The following is a 21,485-nucleotide window of genomic DNA, read 5'->3' on the forward strand; positions in this document are numbered from 1 at the left end:
TTGGAATAGCTCCAAATAGAGCGTGGTAGCTGCATCTAGGAGATGACATAAAGATTTGTAAAGCACACACGGATCTGAAAGGTTCAGACCCGTTGACTAAAATCTCTCTCACAAGCAACATGATCAAACCCAGAACTCATTGAGTGTTAATCACATAGTGATGTGAACTAGATTATTGACTCTAGTAAACTCTTTGGATGTTGGTTACATGGCGATGTGACCTGTGAGTGTTAATCACATGGCGATGTGAACTAGATTATTGACTCTAGTGCAAGTGGGAGACTGTTGGAAATATGCCCTAGAGGCAATAATAAATTAGTTATTATTAGATTTCCTTGTTCCTGATAATCGTTTATTATCCATGCTATAATTGTATTGATAGGAAACTCAGATACATGTGTGGGTACATAGACAACACCATGTCCCTAGTAAGCCTCTAGTTGACTAGCTCGTTGATCAATAGATGGTTACGGTTTCCTGACCATGGACATTGGATGTCATTGATAACGGGATCACATCATTAGGAGAATGATGTGATGGACAAGACCCAATCCTAAGCCTAGCACAGATCGTGCAGTTCGTATGCTAAAGCTTTTCTAATGTCAAGTATCTTTTCCTTAGACCATGAGATTGTGCAACTCCCGGATACCGTAGGAATGCTTTGGGTGTACCAAACGTCACAACGTAACTGGGTGGCTATAAAGGTGCATTACAGGTATCTCCGAAAGTGTCTGTTGGGTTGGCACGAATCGAGACTGGGATTTGTCACTCCGTGTAAACGGAGAGGTATCTCTGGGCCCACTCGGTAGGACATCATCATAATATGCACAATGTGACCAAGGGGTTGATCACGGGATGATGTGTTACGGAACGAGTAAAGAGACTTGCCGGTAACGAGATTAAACAAGGTATCGGTATACCGACGATCGAATCTCGGGCAAGTACAATACCGCTAGACAAAGGGAATTGTATACGAGATTGATTGAGTCCTTGACATCGTGGTTCATCCGATGAGATCATCATGGAACATGTGGGAGCCAACATGGGTATCCAGATCCCGCTGTTGGTTATTGACCGGAGAACGTCTCGGTCATGTCTACATGTCTCCCGAACCCGTAGGGTCTACACACTTAAGGTTCGATGACGCTAGGGTTATAAAGGAAGTTTGTATGTGGTTACCAAATGTTGTTCGGAGTCCCGGATGAGATCTCGGACGTCACGAGGAGTTCCGGAAAGGTCCGGAGGTAAAGATTTATATATGGGAAGTCCTGTTTTGGTCACCGGAAAAGTTTCGGGGTTTATCGGTAACGTACTGGGACCACCGGGAGGGTCCTGGGGGTCCACCAAGTGGGGCCACAAGCCCCAGAGGCATACATGGGCCAAGTGTGAGAAGGCACCAGCCCCTAGGTGGGCTAGGGCGCCTCCCACCATGACCCATGCGCCTAGAAGGGGAGAGGGGGCAAACCCTAAGGGCAGATGGGCCCTAAGGCCCATACTCCCTGCGCCTCCCTCTCCTCCCCCCTTGTGGCCGCCACCCATAGATGGGTTTGGGGCTGCCGCCCCTCTAGGGGTGGGAACCCTAGAGGGGGCGCACCCTCCTCCCCTTCCCCTATATATATGAGGCCTAGGGGCTGCCCAATACACGCGATCTGATCTCTGCCTGTTGGTGCAGCCCTGCCTCTCCTCCTCCTCCTCTCCCGCGGTGCTTGGCGAAGCCCTGCAGGATTTCCACGCTCCTCCATCACCACCGCGCCATTGTGCTGCTGCTGGATGGAGTCTTCCTCAACCTCTCCCTCTCTCCTTGTTGGATCAAGGCGTGGGAGACGTCACCGGGCTGTACGTGTGTTGAACGCGGAGGTGCCGTTCGTTCGGCACTAGGATCTCCGGTGATTTGGATCACGACGAGTACGACTCCTTCAACCCCGTTCTCTTGAACGCTTCCGCTTAGCGATCTATAAGGGTATGTAGATGCACTCTCCTCCCCTCGTTGCTAGTTTCTCCATAGATAGATCTTGGTGACACGTAGGAAAATTTTAAATTTATGTTACGTTCCCCAACATATCTTACCTTCAGTGAGTCTAGTTTCCGACTCGTTTAAGGGGGCGAGCAAGATGGACCGGCCCACGCGTGCGGGAGGCCACAATCTGTTTTTCTTTTCTTGTTTTACATTTTTTGTTTTAATTTTTGCTTTCATTTTTGCACTTTTGTTTATACTTTAAAAAATTCTTGATATATATATATATATATATATTTCAAAAATTCTCTATTAAAACATTTGCAAAATGTTGAACAGGTATTTGAAAAATGTTAATGAAGCATTCCAAAAATATTGAACAAGTATTTGAAAAAATGTTAATCAAGCATTCGAAAAATGTTGATTAATTATTTGAAAAATGTTGAACAAGTATTCGGAAAATGTTAATCAACCATTCGGTAAAGTTGAACAATTATTTGAAAAATCAAAATCAAGCATTCAAAAAATGTTGAACGTCTACAGAAAAAAAAATTGATCATGTATTAAAAAATGATGATTTTTTTGATCATGTATATAAAAATATTAATCAAGGGTTGAAAAATGTTGATCAAGCATTTGCAAAATGTTAAAGTTTATAGAAAAACTGTTGACCATGTATCAATAAAGATGATGAAAAATTTGATCATCTACATAGAAATGTTAATGAAGCATTTGGAAAAAAATGTTGAACAAATATTTGAATAATGTTAATCAAGCATGTGGAAAATGTCTAATGTGTAGAAAAAATGTTGACCAAGTATTAAAAATGCTAATCTTTTTATTTGAAGTTTTTTAATTCAGCATCTGAAATTTTTTAAATGTGTGTATTGGAAAAATGTTGACCAATTATTAAAACATATTAATCTTGTATTTGAAAAATGTTAATCATGTATTTAAAAAAGTTAAAAACATGTATTAGTAAAAATGTTAAGCATCATATATAGAAAAATATTAAATTTGTATTGGTAATATGTTAAATATGCATTATAAAATGTTGTGGACAAATACAAAAAATGTAGAATGAAAACAAAGAAAACCAAAAAGAAACAAAATAAATCAAAGAGAAAGAAAATAAAAAAACCATCGAAACAAATGCAAAAAGAATGAAAAAACAATGAAAACAAACAAAGAAAGAAAAGCAAAAATGCAGTGAAAACTAAGAAAAGAAACAAATAAAAAGAAGGAAAAAAATATGAAAACCGGTGAAAACCAGCAAAGAAAGGAACAACATCAATGAATAAGGCAAAGTAACAGAAAGACAGAAAAAATAGTGAAAATCGAATATAGCAGAAAGAAAAACAAAAAAGAAACGTTTTCTGTTAAAAAACGGAATGTACCAGACCACTGAGCGTGGCGAAAGAACCAGTGAAGAAAAAAAAAATAGATATAACTGGGACGGCTCAGTCGCTACAACATGGGAAGGTTCCAGCCTAAGTTTTTACCGGTTTTGAGAACCCTCTAGTAGGTTTCTAAACAGGGTTTTCTTGTTTTCTTCTCAGTTTTCTTCTTTTATTTTTCTTTCCTGTTCTTTCTAACAAGCACAAATTTTAAAAAATGTTCAATATTTTCTAAAATTATTTGTAATTTCGAAAAAACTCATGTTTTGAGAAAGTTTTTGTGTTTTCTAAAAATAATTTTGGATTTAAAAAATGTTCAGAGATTTTAAATGTTGTTTGGAAGTTTTTAAAATTGTGCGCACGTTCAAAAATATTAACAGTTTTGATACAATTGTTTGGAATTTCAAAATTTCATCGTATTTCTTAAAAAAATCATAAGTTTTTATACACTGCTAACTTTCTCAAAAAATGCTCACAAGTATTTGAAGCACGGGCTATAGTAAACCGCGGCTGTAGTGAACCGGTACAGTGAAACACGCACTGCCGTGAACCGCTATAATATCTCGTGCTACAGTTTGCAACCCACTGAATCGGAGCATAAGGAGAATATGAAGACACAAAAAGATAGATGGATCACCTCCAATGCATCATATGCAGCTCAGGGACAAGCTAAAAGTGCAAGAATCACATTGAGTGGACCTAGCTGAAACAAGTGACCAACAATACCACCAAGAAGAACTGACGGGAGGAGAAGACATAATTTGCTATGTATAGACAAGATCACAAACCCTTTCGGGGAGAGCTTGACCTTGGGTGAAGTCCAAACATGCACAATGGGGCGAGGATATCTCCAAAGGGATCCTAGGGAAGAGACATGGATGGAGATTAAGGGAGATCGCCATGGTGATCGTCAAACAGAGGATCCATCTCTTCTTAATATGCATGGCTTTGCACATAAATTTGCTGGTGCATACATGATTTTCATGTTTACATCCAAGATTTTTCTTCCTTGAATTTTGTCATTGCATGATTTTCCTTTCACTTAGTTGGTGCAAGTGTTTCTCATGGTCATGGCATGATCCACAAATATTTTATTCAACTTTAGCGAACATTAACAGTACATGGATACATTTAATAAACAACAAGACTGGGTGTAATTGGGTTGCAAGATGTACATTTTACCGCATAAATCTACAAGTGTGCTTATGTTTTTAGGTTGTGTGCATCCGAATGTCCTTAGGATATTTCGTTGTTTCAGAGGCTGGGTGTAATTGGTATCTTCGCGATATTTATATATTCCCTTTGTCGGATATGCGAGGGAAGCATGGAACGAAGAAGGAATCTCGAAGATGAAGTGGACAAGGCGATGCCGGAATGCACCAAAGAGAAGACTCATGGAACCCTAGAACTTTTTGACCGTCCAGCTCAGAACTTCCGGGAATACCCCTATGTGACTGTGCCAACCTTTTGAAAATCCTGGAACATGCCCAAAACTTTTGGACAACTTTCGTCCTCGCCCGCGCCAACACTTGCAAACCTTATATGCATCCCAGAACTATCATGAATTCTACCCTGGAATATCTGGTCCCCGGATCCTCTGGGTAGCCCCAGAACTTCTGGCATGCCTAAATGCAGTGATTTAGGGTATGGGCCCATGTATCTTTCCCTTCTCACTTACCCCTTCATGGGTGGTCCTATATATACCCACTTTTTGACACCTTTCCTCCATGTAGCAAACAACGAATCATGACGACCTGGCCACAGATCAATGCCGTGGCGGGCATTCTAGTTTTTTGGTTGTCATCTATATGCAACCGAACTTAAGTTATAATCCATATGGACCCAAAACATGAGTTGTGTGATCTGATATTCTGACTTTCAAGAAGGTGTGTCTAAAGTGCACCCACTGCACAAGTTTTGTGACCTCTAGCTAGTGTCATTTACTCGCAAAAACGGAGACCACGGCGACTTTATTTGGCTCGGGGAATAAAGAACTAATCTTGTTATCGTCGCTAAACTAATAATGCTCAGCCGGTCATCTTACTTGACAGAGAGCAGAGGGAGAACACACTCTCGGCGCCCAAAGGGTAGACACGACACCGTTTCTAGTCGTCGTCTCGACACCTATTTTCCGAATGCGGTGACCGGACATGCAGGTCAGTAAGTTATGTGGAAACCATTTTTTGCATGACAGAACATGCTCATGGTAGGTAGATTAGAGAGTCGTTGCGCTTTCTAACCAGCTAGCTAGCATGGTGCCATTTTCAATCCGATGGACGGACACATTTGGACATGGATTGGAAGCGGCTAACTAATTGCATATGCACGTGCGGGCGCATGCACGCTCCATGGCCTTTCATTGCCTCATCATACTCCATGGTACTGTCCAAAGCCTCCATGATGCTCCTAGTCCAGCAGCCGCAGCAGTACTGGTCCGATACAGTGGCGGACACAGGAATTGAACTTAGCCGGGGCAAACATTTAAGGCCAAAAAATTTAAAGGTACAAATGCAAATCTACTCAACCAAGACTCATGAAATTCAACTACTAAAAACAAAAAAGAAGAAGCATAAAAAGGTCTTAAAAACTACTAACATAGGCTCTTGCCGCTTGAAATGCTCACTTGATGCCACAATACGACCCCACAATACCAAGCGACTCCTACAACATATGAACCAAAAAAATATGAATGTAAATTTTAGCGCAAGTGTGATAACAGCTGCAGCTTTTGATAAGATGCAGGGCCGGGCAAGTTGCATTGAAAAACAAAACCAATGTAACTGCTCTAATATGCACTAGAACCAGGAAATTATTCAGCAGAGCCTCTAATTAGGACCAAATTCCACCAATCCCGTGCAATTCTAGCCTAATTGGGGTTTCCTTAAGTGTAAACATGGCCCAGTCCAGCCCATTTCCCTCCCGAGCGTACCCCTTCGTCTAGTCTGCTTCCTCCTCCGATGCAGAATTACAGATACAGCGCCGCAGCCGGACTGAACTGGCTGCTCTGCTCGTCGCCGCTGCCTGCTGGGTGAAGGATAGGTAGGGAGGGGTGCCTGCTCCGCCGCCGGCGACCCGGGGCGACCGCGCCTGCTCGCCCCAATGGTGGATCCGCCACTGGTCCGATATATAGCTAGCCTTGCATGCTGGATCCGCTGCAAAGACCGGAAGAGGCAGACGTGCAGGCCACCGAAACACATGCTTTGATCAAGGATAGTACTAGATTACTAGCTAAGCTAATTAATAGACCTCTGATCCATGCCCAAGCATGCAATGTTAGAGCTGCAATGTAAAGAAAGTTAGACTTGGATGAATAGAGGAAGAGCAACTAATGTAGACAATGAACAATTTACAAAAACGAAAATAGCAATGGTGTGAATTACTAAAAATTAAAAAAAGAAATTAAATAATACGCTAGAAGGAGGGCTTGAACCTCCGACCTTGTGGTTAACAGCCACACGCTCTAGCCAACTGAGCTATTCCAGCTTTGTGTAAAAATTATTTATACCTTCAGTAATTGCGAGAGTATGATGCGGCTTTGCCTTGAGCTAACTGTACCATCCACCTTATGCAAACATCTGGCAATAGCTATGTTGTTGCATAAGTGTTCTAATCTGACATACCTTTCATTCTAAGCACATCTACATCTGCGGAGGAAATGTAAATCCTTGTGGTGCCATTTAATATGTGTTTAGATATAATCAATGGGATTGTACTGTGAAAAAAATCACTCCCAACTATAAAAATAGAAGATGAGATCATAATTTATTAGCATGTCATAAGCACATAAAAGTTGCAACTACATAAAAAATTTGTGTTTCAAAATTTGGTAGTAGCACGCATGGAAGGAATAACATGCGGTCTCGAGCCATGCCATCATGAGAGAATAGCGAAAATCAAATGAAAACTAAGAAAGGAAATAAATAAAAACATTGAAAAAAATATCAAAACCGGTGAAAACCAGGAAAGCAAGGAAGATAATCGATGAGAAAAGCAAAGAAAACAAAAAGACAGAAAAACAATGAAAGACGAAGATAACAAAAAGAAAAACGAAAAAGAAATGATTTCTTAAAAAAAAACGGAACGTACCAACCCACCGAGCATGGCGAACAAACCAGTGATGAAAAAAAAAACAGATACAACTGGACCGGTCCAGTCGCTACAGCACGGGGCAAAAAGCTCCAGCGAGTCTAAAGGAGCACTCGCTTAATGCGAGATATAACACTCGTGCTTTTTTTTATCGTTTCGCATAGAGAACACAACCAGACGAGCGATCTTAACTGCGCATGCCCCTTTATCACTTCTATAACTGGATGCTGGTCACGAAGAACGTTCCAGATGGTTCTAGCCTGAGTTTTTACTGGTTCTGGGAAGCTTCTAGTCGGTTTCTAAACAGGGTTTTCCTGTTTTCTTCTCAGTTTTGTTCTTTTTTTGTTTTTCTTTCCTGTTCTTTCTACAAAGCACAAATTTTAAAAAATGTTCAATATTTTCTAAAATTATTTGTAATTTCGAAAAAAAATCATGTTTTCAGAAAGTGTTTGTGTTTTCCAAAAAATATTTTGGATTAAAAAAAGTACACAAATTTTAAATGTTGTTTCAATTTTTTAAATTGTTCACGCTTTCAAAAATATTAACAATTTTGAAACAATCGTTTGGAATTTCAAAATTTCTTCCTATTTTTTCAAAAAATGTTCATAAGTTTTTATACACTGCTAACTTTCTAAAAAAATGCTCACAAGTATTTGAAGCACGAGCTATAGTAAACCGCGGCTGTAGTGAACCGGTACAGTGAAACACGCACTGCCGTGAACCGCTATTAAACCTCGTGGTATAGTTCGCAACCCACTGAACCGGAGCATAATGAGAATATGAAGACCCGAGAAGATACATGGATCACCTCCAATGCATCATATGCAGCTCAGGGACAAGCTAAAAGTGCAAGAATCACATTGAGTGGATCTAGCTGAAACAAGTGACCAACAATACCACCAAGAAGAACCGACGGGAGGAGAAGACATGATTTGCTAGGGTATAGACAAGAGATCACAAACCTTTCCGGAAGAGCATGACCTTGGGTGAAGTCCAACATGCACAATGGGGCGAGGATATCTCTAGAGGGATCCAAGGGAAGAGCCATGGATGGAGATTAAGAGAGATCACCATGGTGATCGTCAAATAGAGGATCCATCTCTTCTTAATATGCATAGCTTTGCACATAAATTTGCTGGTGCATATATGATTTTTCATGTTTACATCCAAGATTTTTCTTCCTTGAATTTTGTCATTGCACGATTTTCCTTTCACTTAGTTGGGCAAGTGTTTCTCATGGTCATGACATGATCCACAAATATTTTATGCAACTTTAGCGAACATTGACAGTCCATAGGTACATCTAATAAACAACAAGACTAGACAACAAAGGCACAAATAACAATCCGAACAACTGATTTACCACAAATGGTGCCGTATTTTCTATACAAATGTGTTGTTCACGCGAGAGCTTAGCTTATCCGAAGACTGTTTTATTTGCACATGCAAGATGCACATTTTACCGCATAGGTCTACAAGTGTGCGTGTGTTTTTCATGTCTATGCGTGAGTATCTTTCTTGAATTTAATTTGGTGCCACAAGATTTTCTTTTCCTTTACCAAGTGCAGGCGTCGCACGATGATGTTACGAAATAAATAGAGTATGACATATAATACACAATTGAGACAACACTTTTGTTCAATTTAAGAGAACACATAAACATCTTGAACTGATACATCAGGCGAACAACTAAACCGTAGGGAATAACAAAGAAACAACCAACAATCTGAAAAGAAATGGTTTAGCATGAATGAATGTTGTCGTGCCACACGACACTATGCAGTGAAGTTGCGGACACGTATTATGGTATCACTATATTGATATCCATTCATGATCCTCCTTTAATTTTATTATAATTGACATCATACATTTATGACGCAAAGCCCTGCAAAGAGAAATGGAGTAAATAAAAGGATGGTCAGCAACTACAGTTCGCCACCACAGAGTATCATGAGGACATGCTTCACAATCGCCAACGCTTAGAGGATTAGTCTGTTTGTAAAAGTTACCTCTAAGATCTTTAGTCATACTTGCCCTGGACGTGGTATTTGCACATACTCTTCTGAGCACAGTTGATCAGAATGTCCGCCGAATCAATACCTAGAAAAAAGACCGTGAATAATACACATAAGCATCAAATCAACATCAACAAGTTTTATTTGTTACCACAATTGAAAGTAAAACATTTATAACTCAAGGCAGGCCATAAGACGTTGTCAACAAGTTTTATTTGTTACCTCAATTGAAAGTAAAACATTTATAACTCAAGGCAAGCCATAAGACGTTGTCAACAGTTTTATTTGTTACCTCAATTGAATGTAAAACATTTATAACTCAAGGCAAGCCATAAGACGTTGTCAACAAGTTTTATTTGTTACCTCAATTGAAAGTAAAACATTTATAACTCAAGACAAGCCATAAGACATTGTCATACCTGAAAGATAAGCTCCATGGACATAGCCATTGTAGTGCTCGCTGGTGTGCTCCCCGGTGAAGTAAACCCTGCCGACTGGTGCCTATATATATGTCACAGGGGGAAACCACATAAGGTGCAATCGCAAAAGTGTCACATGAGCAATTCGGGAGCATGATATTATTGGCAGGTACGCCGCACCCTGAGCTGGTCGTATTCGTAGCGGTTGACGCCGATGGGCCAGTTGGAGAAGGTACCCTTGTAAAACCTGTTGGACCACCATCGTGGCACGAGGATGTCCGTCGCGTCGGGGACATCCTCACCGGGGAACATGCTCCTCAGCACCTCCATGATCTCTACCTTGGTCTGGTTGTCTGACTGTTGCTCGATCCGCCTCGACTCCTCGTCCGTGACGGTGACCAAGAGGACATTGGCGTCTGGGTACTGCGCCTCAAACTCCTGAATAACGTAACAATTCCATTGGGACTTTAAGTCGCAAGGAATGTATTGGAGATCAATATACATGTTTATGCATGATTATTAGTATGAGCTACCTGCCATACTCCATAGTAGCCTCTCCTGCTGCTCGCGTAGAGGAAGAACTCCCTACCTTTACCTTCCGGCCAGAACTTCTTGGGGAACTTGACAAGATTTTGGTGTAGACGGCCATGTCGAATTGGTAGATCGACAGAACCTTCCATGTCTGATGCACATATTCAGCGTGCATGAAATCAAGTTCAAAATAGTGCGTGCGGCTAACCAAATCAACAGACCAGTAAATCAAGCAAGACAGAAGAAAGAAACTAACAGGAAGTTGTGGCTTAAACTGTATGAGATCTGATTGCAGGACCCCCAAGCTGGTTGAAACCATGACATAGTCCGCCTTGTACACCTTGTTGTCCTCAGTCTTCACTTCGACGCCTCTCGTGGAGTAGGAGATCTCTCGCACCACCTGCAATGCAAGCCATCAAAAATCTCAGTGGATAAGTATAGCACTCATGCTTAAATAGCTCAGTTCATTCAACTTCCGACGAAGAAATAACAATGCAGGTTCATTGGGAATATATATAGCACCTTGTTGAGCTGCAGGCGAGGATCGACGATGTTGCCGGCCTTGTCGGCCTTGAGGTATTGTCCGGCAAGGTAGTACACGACGGCCTCGTAGCCACGCTGGTCGGCGACGAAGTAGACGTCGTCGCCGAAGTCGCTGAAGGTGGCGAGAGGGACGGTGTTCTGGAGGCTGGTCACGCGCGGCGGCTCTGCGAACTCGTAGTCGTACTTGAAGTAGTCCAGGATCATGTCCACTGGCGAGGACGGCCCGTTGGGAAGGCTGACAAACGGATGGATGATCATTTTTATTTTTTCATGAGAATGGAGGATTGAAGATTGCTAAGCGTGACATGGCTATTTCTTGCCCGTGCAAGACGTAACTCCAGCTCATTTCTGGCGCCGCGCTACTTGCCGGCCAAGAACTGTAGATGTCGCCTGAGTTTATTTTTCTCTATGTTGTTTTCTTATCAGGTTTTCATTATTTTCCATCAGCTTTCTTCGGTTTCTTTGTTTCTTTCTTTGGACTTCACTGATTTTCTTTAGTTCTACTTATTTTCTTATTTATTTTTTAACACATGTCTACTTTTTTTATCCATCAGGGACATTTTTTATACACTCTTAACATTTAAAAAAAATATATAAAGCAATATATGTCCTAACGTCTATTCTTTCATACACAATGTACATATAAAAATATATTTATACATGATTAAAATTTTCTGAGCACATACTTAACATTTTTTCAAATACATGTTTACAAGCAATTTTTGAATACATGGTCCAATATGTTTTTGAATGAAACAGAACATTTTTCTTAAAGCTACACAAACATTTTTACAATGCATAATTTTTTTCAAAAGTTTCCCGAACATAATTTTGAAACTCATGAACATTTAACTAAATGTAATGTACATGTTTCGAATGTTAAGGAAGATTTTTGTTCTGAATTGACAAACATATTTCTACATTGTAAGAACATTATTTTAGGGAGCATGTATATTTTTGAAACCTGTGAACATTTTTTATATTAAAAAACCTACTGAATGCTATCAACATTTTGAAAACTAACAAACTTTTTTACACTATGTTAAAGAAAAATATATGCAGTGAACGTAAATTATTTTTGGGGATATATGTATTCAGAATGTCTCAAAAATATAAACCGATGTAAAAAAAATAATAAAAAGCAATACAGGTAAACAAACGCTACTATGCCGGACCACTTAGTGTGTTTCCTAAGGCAAGACATACCTCTCTCTCGCTAGAAGTGAGACAAAGGCTATCCGTGCTAAAAAATTTTAGGAGTCACTGTCCCTACTAAGTATGCCTCACCTCAATGCAAATGCAAGCCAACGTTTAGCATTTTGGGCCTTATGAACAGCAAGCTCATGACTAAATGTATATTCACATGTGGTTCTATTGTTTGTCTTTTGGAGCTCACTTTCAAGCCTTTTTATAGAACTTTTCTTAGTGTTTTATGAGAGCTCATTTTGAACGCCCCACAGAGTGGCGACATAAGCGCAATGGGCCGGTCCAATAAGCGTTCATTGTAGCGAATGGCCCTACTGAGCTAACCGGATCAATATAGAGTAAAATATACTGTAGCAACAGGTTCGCTGCAACAAACCATGTTTTTGTCTTTACTAGACCAACGCCTATGTTTTGCAACGAGATATAAATATTCTAATATGTTAGGTTGTGTTTACTTGCCTGTAATATGTGATTGTGTAAATAAATGTTTATCAAAATATGTCCGTGGTTTACCTTATATTTTGATCAGGATTTACCTGGCAATAGTACGGGATTATGTAAATAACTGTTCTGCCCGTGATTTACTTTATATTTTGATCAGAAGTTTGATAAGTAAATTAAAGTGGAATTAGTTTAGAAGGTAAGTCAATTAAGGTGATTGATTATTATACAGGGGAAGGTTGGATGAAGGGATGGTGGGAAGAAATGTGAAATGAGAACCTTACATTCTTTTTAAGTAGTAGATATTTTTTTTTTGTCCTTTTGCACCTTTTATTTTTTTCTTTATTATACACTGAATTGTTTTAATATACAATAATCATTTTGGGAATATGCGATGATCATTTTGAAAATACAAACTCAGTTTTTCAGTTAAATTTTCTAATGTACACTGAACATGTTTTAAATACACATCGAACATGTTTATAATATATCATTAAAATTATCTTAATATATGATGAACATTTTATAATACATAGTGAACTCTTGTAATATATGGTGAACATTTTATCAATGTACAATGAAATTTTCTGCGGTACACGGTCAACTAGATTGTTTTCAAAATTTCTGAATAAAAATATAAAAAACAGTAAAAATAAAAAATAAAGAAAAAACAAATAAAAAAACCAACAATGCAATATGCCAGTGTTCTTTTTCGGTCAGATTTTGTGCTGCATTTTTCGACCGATTTTTTATATTAAATATATTACAAATTCGAAAAATTGTTCTAGTTTTTCTACACCTTATAAAGATGTTTATGAACATAACAAAATATTCTTGATTTATATTGACGAGTTGGTAGAAAATATGTGTATTAAAAATTGTTTGTAAATTCAAAGTTGTTCATGACATAAAGAAATGTTCACGATCTAAAAATGTTTTCAATTTTTAAAAGTATTCCTGAATTTCGAAATCGTTCACAAACTTGGCAAAAACTGTTCATGATTTTGGAAAATGTACGTGGATTAAACTAATGTTCTTGAATGTAAACGTAGTTCTGGTATATGATTTTTTAATGAATATGAAAACTTTTCAAGGATTTAAAATGATCGTGAATTTATTTACTTTCAAAAACATGAAAAATATTCTGGAATTCTAAAAACAATGTTCAGTATTTTTAACAATATTCATGAGTTCTTGTGAAATTCAATTTTGACCATAAATTATACTAATAATATATATTTTTCTGAAATAAAAATTATACCATTGAAAAATTCATTGGAATATGAATCAATGAAATATATTTTTTGTCACATACTAACCCATATTTGATTGCTATAATTTGTGGTCAAAATTCAATACAAAAATGCATGCGCCCTTATTCGTTAGGAGTAATAATTTAAGCACTGCAGATACGTACTGGTCGTTGAGGCGTTGCATGGCGAGGATTGACATGTCGTCCTGGCCGCTGGGATGCAGTTTGGCGGACAGTTTGTCACCATCCTCTTCCACCTCGTCTGACCGGTCAATTCTCTTTTGCACGTACGCTTTCTTGTAGACACCTCCCCTGTCAAGTTTGTACACGGCAACATCATGACATGTCAACATTTGTGAAGTACAGTAAGATAGTAATAATTTCTACAGCATTTAGATAATTAAGACAGTTTTTTCTGTGACAAGAGATAATTAAGCTAGTATGGTATTGATAGAGAGCGAGGCCGGAACTATAAAAAATGTATCTTGCCCGTTGGTTCCATGAACGGGCACTTACTTGTTTCTAAATGTATCTTGCCCCTTGGTGTCCATGAAGGGGCACTTACTTGTTTTTGCTCCCTCTCATGCATTATTTTTTAAAGATGGTAAGTAGTTACTGTGCATACTTGTGCATAAAATATCTCCTTACAGGCTACATACGTATGCGGGTAAATGCTTACAACCTCGTATCTTCTTCGTGTAGAACAAAACATATACTATTTGCAGGTTCACACTTGGAAAGATAGGAAATATTTATAGATTTCTACTTTTTTTTGGTCAATTCTCTCAAATGAACTCACCCGACAGCATGTTGTTTGATGAGCTAGCGGAGACACCTTGGGTGGGAGGGCCCGGCCTAGCTAGCCCTCTTCCCCTTTCACCTCTCATAATGGGGAGTATGACAAGATAGTATTATGCATGTGATGACACTTTACTTATGCATTTTTAGAATCTCAATAAAAAGTTGTGTCTATGACTTGTTTCTATTTAAGGTTTCTCATTTGATGTGCTATGATAATGTATCATAATATGTTACTCACATAATTTTTTTTGCGGGGATGTTACTCACATAATTAATTTCAGGGTACATCATTCTCTACGTTGGCCATGCATCATATTCATGATACTTTCATTATGGGAGGCCTTTCAAATCGAGTGTTTTTTTATATCACATTTATATCCCATTGAAATGCTACAAGTCATAAATAATCTTCCTCCCTGGCAAAATAATAACACTAACACGTTTTTAGAAAATAGCAAAAAACATGCATGTGTATAAAAACCAGAAAAATATGCCTGTGTATAAACGTAAATCTTTCCATTTGCAAATACTAGTACTACTATACATCCGATGCATGCATGCTTTCATTAATTAGTGAGTAATTAACTAGTTGAGCTTGCGTTTTCATGGTAATTCATTTCATTCGACTGACTGCCGTACTTCTCCTTGTAGACGTTGCTGGCGAGGTCGTCGAAGTCGGAGCGGAAGTTGGTGAGCTTGAGCGTGGAGTTGACGATGGGCCAGATGGGGTTCATTTTGCCGCCGTTGACGCCCATCTCCACCTTGATGCCGCTGAGGTCTCGCTTGTGCATCCTCCCGCCGACGTGGTCCGTCGCCTCCAGGATCACCAGGTCCGTTATCCCAGCCTCCGACAGCCGCTTCCCGGCCGAGATCCCTACGACAACGTACAACATTAAGTTTCTTTGATAAAGGACGTTTTATTATTTCAAAAATGTAGCATCAAGCGGATACAAACATACAACATTAAGTACGTCTACTGACTAGCTGGCTAGTTATGTGAGTGGAATGGCCTGCATATATGGTAGTATATCATGTACCAGACATGCCGGCGCCGACGATGATGACCCTGGGGCCGCCGCCGGCGGCGGCGGCGAGTGAGCCATGGTGTGCTAGGGTGAGTACTGCTAGCACGAGAGCGGCAGTGGCTCCGGTTGGCGTCATGTCACTCTCCTCAGTGGATTGGCCGGATGAAGGCGCTGGGCAGTGGGTACACAGTTTCCTCTCTGCTTCATACTAGCTATATGCCTGTTTATATACTACTAGTCCAGTAGGAGCACTTGTCTTAGACGTCCATACGGACACGCCATGTGATGTATCCTGCGGCGCGCGGCATAGAATTTCTCTACGAGTTGAGGATCTCTTTTTTGCAATGCAACCATCTTTTATATTGCTAGGGATCGAATTTTTAAAGAAGGGAATTTTCATTCTACATCGGATTAATGACACCCATGTCTATAACTACCTTATTTGCAGCTTAATAAAGAAAACTACTCCCTCTATCCCATAATATAAGAGCGTTTTGACATTACACTAGTGTCAAAAAATGCTCTTATATTATTGGACAGAGGGAGTACCTTATTTCCGTCTATTCAGAATGGCAGATGGAGATGTACGACATAAGTGTTGTCTCATCCTGTATAACACTACACCTCCTAGTTTTAAAAAGCCCATATTCAATTGAGATCTCCGATTAGAATTGGGTCACCCGATTTTGACCGGGTTAACAATTTCTCAAAGCTAGGAGGTGTAGGTGGTCAGGTGAACTAAAATCGGGTCAAAAATTTAGACATGAGAATGTAAACTAAAAATCCATATGATTTATTGTATTTAATTATTATATAAGTAGACGTTTCCATGCATGTAGAGAAAATTAGAAGTAGTGACGTTCGTGGGGTAGCATACATAGGTGGTCAGGTGGACTGTGTGTGAAAAAGAATATAATTAGCATTTCATGAAATATCTTTTCATGAAATTTGGTATTTAGATCATGAATATTTGTATAAATAATATGAGAAACTATAACTAAAACTAAAATTATATATGATTTAGTGTATTTAATTATTAAGGAAAACATTTTCTCATGCATGTTGGCATGTTGAGATAGGTTTTTTTCATGAATGCTTGCATGATGAGGTGAAGCATGTGTATGTTGAGAGAAATATGTTAGAGGAGGCTAGCTATTTAGATATAGAAGATTTGGATCATCATATACACATGTCCATGCATGCATTCCGTTTCAACTGTACGTAGATACTCCCTCCATTACATAATGTAATGCATAATGATTTTCTGTGAAGTCCAATTTTAGAAAGCTCAAGTTTTAGAACAAAATATTTAGGCCTAGAATACAAAACATATACATTATGAAAATATGCCGCGTGATGTATCTAATGATATGTATTCGTTAGTAAATAGTTTTATTTATAAACTTGGTCAAAATTTAACATTAAAAAAACGATATGCAGTACACTGTGGGTCGGAGGGAGCATCATATATTGATTTTGAACTGAACATCCAAATAATAATTCCAGAGACTTTGGACAGACTCACACGACAGGGCCACCTCAGCTAATCCCTCCATTTTAATGAATAAGGCATGCACGCTTTCTAAAATCTAATTTTAACCATAAATTCATTAATATACATTTTTGTGATATAAAAATTATGCGGTCGAAAACTCTTTTTCAATACGAATTATACGGTGTGATTTTTTTTATCACATACAAGCCACATTTAGTTTGTTTAATTTATGCGTGCGTACCTTATTTATTGCAATGGAGGGAATATGAGATGAGCTCTTCTCTCTCTTTTCGCCTATTTGTTTTTTCAAAAAGTAGAGCATCCACAACCACGATGCCAGCCAGCCTTTTCACTGTTTGGTATTGCTGTAGACCACACATGCGCTAATAGTGTATCATCCACGGGATATTATATAGTAACGCAAGAAGAATTAGTTAATTAAAGCGAACCCATCCAGAGACAAGGCCATGCGTCTACATAGTGCCTAAGTGCGTTGATTGGCAATTTGACATTGTACCACTAGGCTACTTTTTCTTTTTTGCGGGATACTAGCTGGCTAGCAAACAAAGCATCCACAATATATTATTATGCAAATCTAAGATTATAACTATGCTGTGTGTAACCAAGACTGCGCATGCATGTGCGCACGATCGCTAGCCAGATTCACCTAGCTGCCCAATCAAGACGTTGTGATCGATCTGGATAGTGGTGCTTATTAGCAGTACAAAAGAAGAGAACTGCTAAAAGCACAGCACAGCCACCAAGTATATACTTCCTTTTCCTGCTTACTTCAGCTAGGTAGCTAGAATATACTCCCTCTGTAAAGTACTCCCTCCGTTCCAAATTACTCGTTGAACTAAAACTATGACGAGTAATTTGGAACGAAGAGAGTAATATAAGATCTTTTAAATCACTAAGTAGTGATCTAAAAGATCTTATATTAGTTTAGAGAGGGAAGAGGGAGCACAATGCATGCATGATGAGCGATGATATATTATTTATTGATCGTATGCAAAAAACGGTAGTCCAAATTAAATGCGATAGCTCCTTTAGAAATTGTTGACCCGGTCAAAATGGGATGACCCAATTCCAAATTGAAGACCTCAATTGATTACGACGATACCTTAAAGTTAGGGAACATAGTGTATTAAAAGAATTGAAGGAGAGAGCTTCTTGAGAAATTGTTAACCCGGTGAAAATCGGATGATCCAATTCCAAATTGAAGATCTCAATTGATTGTAGGGCCTTCAAAAATTAGGGAGCATAGTGTATAGTATATATGAGTTAATATGAAAATCCATGTTTACATGCTGGATAATTATTGCCACTCTTTTAACATTGATTTAGTTAGGCAACACGAATACAAAGCGGAGATAACAAGCGAAGATTCACAGACTACTGAAAACCAAGATTCACCGTCATGTTTGGGGTACAAGCTTTTCCTATTTTTCTTCGCATTTGATCTCTGCATACTTTATTCATTTCAATAGCGGAAGATTGATTTTTCAAATATTGGTGACTGATGATATGCTTGAATACGTTCCTTTAGTGGCTGCAGATGAATACAACTCCATCTCTATTCTCATAATTTATCTTTCTTATACTAAACAATGAGAAGAAGGATGGGGCAAAGATGTTAAGTGGAGCGCTTGATATTTCTTCAACTTGAATAGGTCCTTCACCAGATTTTCGTTTTATTTTAGGTTGTGTGACAAATTCAGTGTAGTTGCATAACTCCTTTATATATGCACGCTAGAAGTACAATTTTCAATAATTATTTGAAACTTATTTATAACTTATAATATAAACATACTGCAATAACTGAAGTTAAAGTTGCTGACAATGGACGCCATTTGGATTTGAGCTCGAATTAGCTACTGCATGTGATGCATGAGTCGTTTTTTTTCCAGTCAAACGGTCCCGCTTAGCAAATTTATGTATAAAGTAGATATATATGTATTTCTTGGGCAATATGTCCGTGTATGAAGTAGATGGATATAGCATAAAGCTACTCATAGAAGGAATAGTTCTTCCCCTTGCCTGGGTGGAAATTGGCTTCACTTTGGCTCCATGATTACTTTCTCATTGTGTTCTTTAGCTAACATTTATGCGAGCCACAAAAAAAAGACAGGCATATCCGCACCAGTGTTAACCTTGGCTTAGCATCAGAGCACTCCCGCCGCACTATTGCAACATGTGGTTAAGTTCACATGGCTTCAGTTTTGGTCACACGATGATGTCATTCCTTTTCTCTTTTTGAGATTTTTTTTTGAGAATATCTTTCTCTCTTTTTGAGAACTTTTTTTGGTAATATCTTTCTTTTCGAGACTTTGAGTTTGTCTTTACATTTATTTCAGTTTAAGCATAACTAAATGATGTATTTTTCAATGCTTTGTGCAATATGTGCACGTCCAAGGTTTATACAGGGTGGAGCCTGATAGTTCGATCATATTTACTATGAAAAGCTCAGTCTTAATGTACGTATTGCTTTGCGTGTTTGTTGGCAGAGATAAAGAGAATAGTGAACTTATCGTTATTGAGTTTACTTTCATCACTCACAGTATTGTCTACCAATACAACATTTATAAAAAATGAGATAGTATTTGTCCCTGAATAGAGTACAATTCGGTTGTCCCTGAGTAGTATTTATGATTTCTAAATCACTTTTGTAGGTACTTTGCAATGGCATTTTTAAAAGTATATCTATTATTCTTTCATGGTAGTCAGGTGGCAATGGAGAGCATGCTGGTGAATTTTCAGCCTAACATACTATCATATTGATGATATGCAAAAGAACAAGACATAAAGAAGTTATTTTAGACTAATGAAGTTTTTGTTGCAAGTACATAATTTATAGTTTTGTATGTGCAACAAATATCCAAGTTTTCATATATGTTCATACCTTAATAGTATTCTCACTTTTATTTTGCTATTCTCTCATGATGGTAGGGCTCGAGAGCGCATGTTATTCCTTCCATGCGTGCTACTACCAGATTTTGAAACACAAGTTTTTTATGTAGTTGCAACTTTTATGTGCTTATGACATGCTAATAAATTCTGAGCTCATCTTCTGTTTTTATACTTGGGAGTGATTTCTTCACAGTACAATCCCATTGATTATATCTAAACATATATTAAATGGCACCATAGGGATTTATATTTCCTCCGAGGTGTAGATGTTCTTAGAATGAAAGTTATGTCAGATTAGAACACTTATGCAACAACATAGCTATTGCTAGATGTTTGCATAAGGTGGATGGTACAGTTAGCTCAGGGCAAAGCCGCATCATACTCTCGCAATTACTAATGGTATAAATAAATTTGTACACAAAGCTGGAATAGCTCAGATGGCTAGAGCGTGTGGCTGTTAACCACAAGGTCGGAGGTTCAAGCCCTCCTTCTAGCGCATTATTTTATTTTGTATTCATCCGAGTCTTTCAGGTGTCTAAACTTTGCAAAAAAATTCAGTTTGGTGCTAAAACTTGCAGCATACATTGAACGGGGGACAAAACTTGACTTGGGCATACATCTACCGTGCTAATCACGCTTGTATACATACAAGGTCCTGATGTGGCGTGCCTGCATGGCACGGGGCCCATCCGTCAGTGACTGGGAGGCGGGGACGAGGGCGTGTGTGGCCTGTTTTTTTTTGTTGCAAAAACGCCCTGGAATTTTTTTCCTCACAAAAAGCCCCTCAAAATTCTGCTTAAAAATTGAAACAACACTAAACATCTGTATAACCATTGGGCTGTCAGGATAATTACACGGAGGAAATCAATATGAAAAATATTGCGCCACACAGGTTCGAACAGACGGCTGATGGGTCATTGGCCGACTAGACTAGCCAGCTGACCATGGAATATTTGTTGCTGGAAATGGATAGCTAGACTTAATGAACTATAGGCCAGCACGCACATAAGGCTTAAATGGGTGGCTGTAATTATTATGTTAGTTTTTCCTTTCTTAGAATTATATTGTATTGTTCCTCAAAAAAATATATAGTTAGAACTATTTTGTATTATGTAAATTGTAAATAATGTAAATAGAAAGGAAATAAATTATTTGAAATAATTTTCATGTACTTTATAAAATATATGTATTTGAAATAATGTTCGTATAACTCTAAAATAATCTTATTTATAATAATGTTCATATAATTGTAATAAATGTTCTTATTTAAAATAATATTCGTGTAATAATATAAATATACACGATAATTTCAAAATGTTTATATAAATAAAACAATATTTATGTTTTAATACTATATATTAATTACAATAATTTTCATGAGTTATTAAAATATTTTTACTGATTCAGAAA

At 38.3% G+C, this 21,485-nt stretch overlaps 2 non-coding genes and 1 pseudogene across 2 annotated transcripts; 1 reads left to right on the plus strand and 2 right to left on the minus strand.

Moving 5' to 3' along the window:
• Positions 1-6,760: 6,760 nt before the first annotated feature.
• Positions 6,761-6,834, minus strand: TRNAN-GUU (transfer RNA asparagine (anticodon GUU)). The gene has a single exon. It is a non-coding gene; the product is annotated as a tRNA-Asn (tRNA).
• Positions 6,835-9,229: 2,395 nt separating this feature from the next.
• LOC123089774 (polyamine oxidase 1-like) lies at positions 9,230-15,850 on the minus strand (annotated as a pseudogene).
• Positions 15,851-20,497: 4,647 nt separating this feature from the next.
• TRNAN-GUU (transfer RNA asparagine (anticodon GUU)) lies at positions 20,498-20,571 on the plus strand. The gene has a single exon. It is a non-coding gene; the product is annotated as a tRNA-Asn (tRNA).
• Positions 20,572-21,485: the final 914 nt, after the last annotated feature.

Source organism: Triticum aestivum, chromosome 4B, assembly GCF_018294505.1.
Source record: "Triticum aestivum cultivar Chinese Spring chromosome 4B, IWGSC CS RefSeq v2.1, whole genome shotgun sequence".
NCBI lineage: Eukaryota > Viridiplantae > Streptophyta > Magnoliopsida > Poales > Poaceae > Triticum > Triticum aestivum.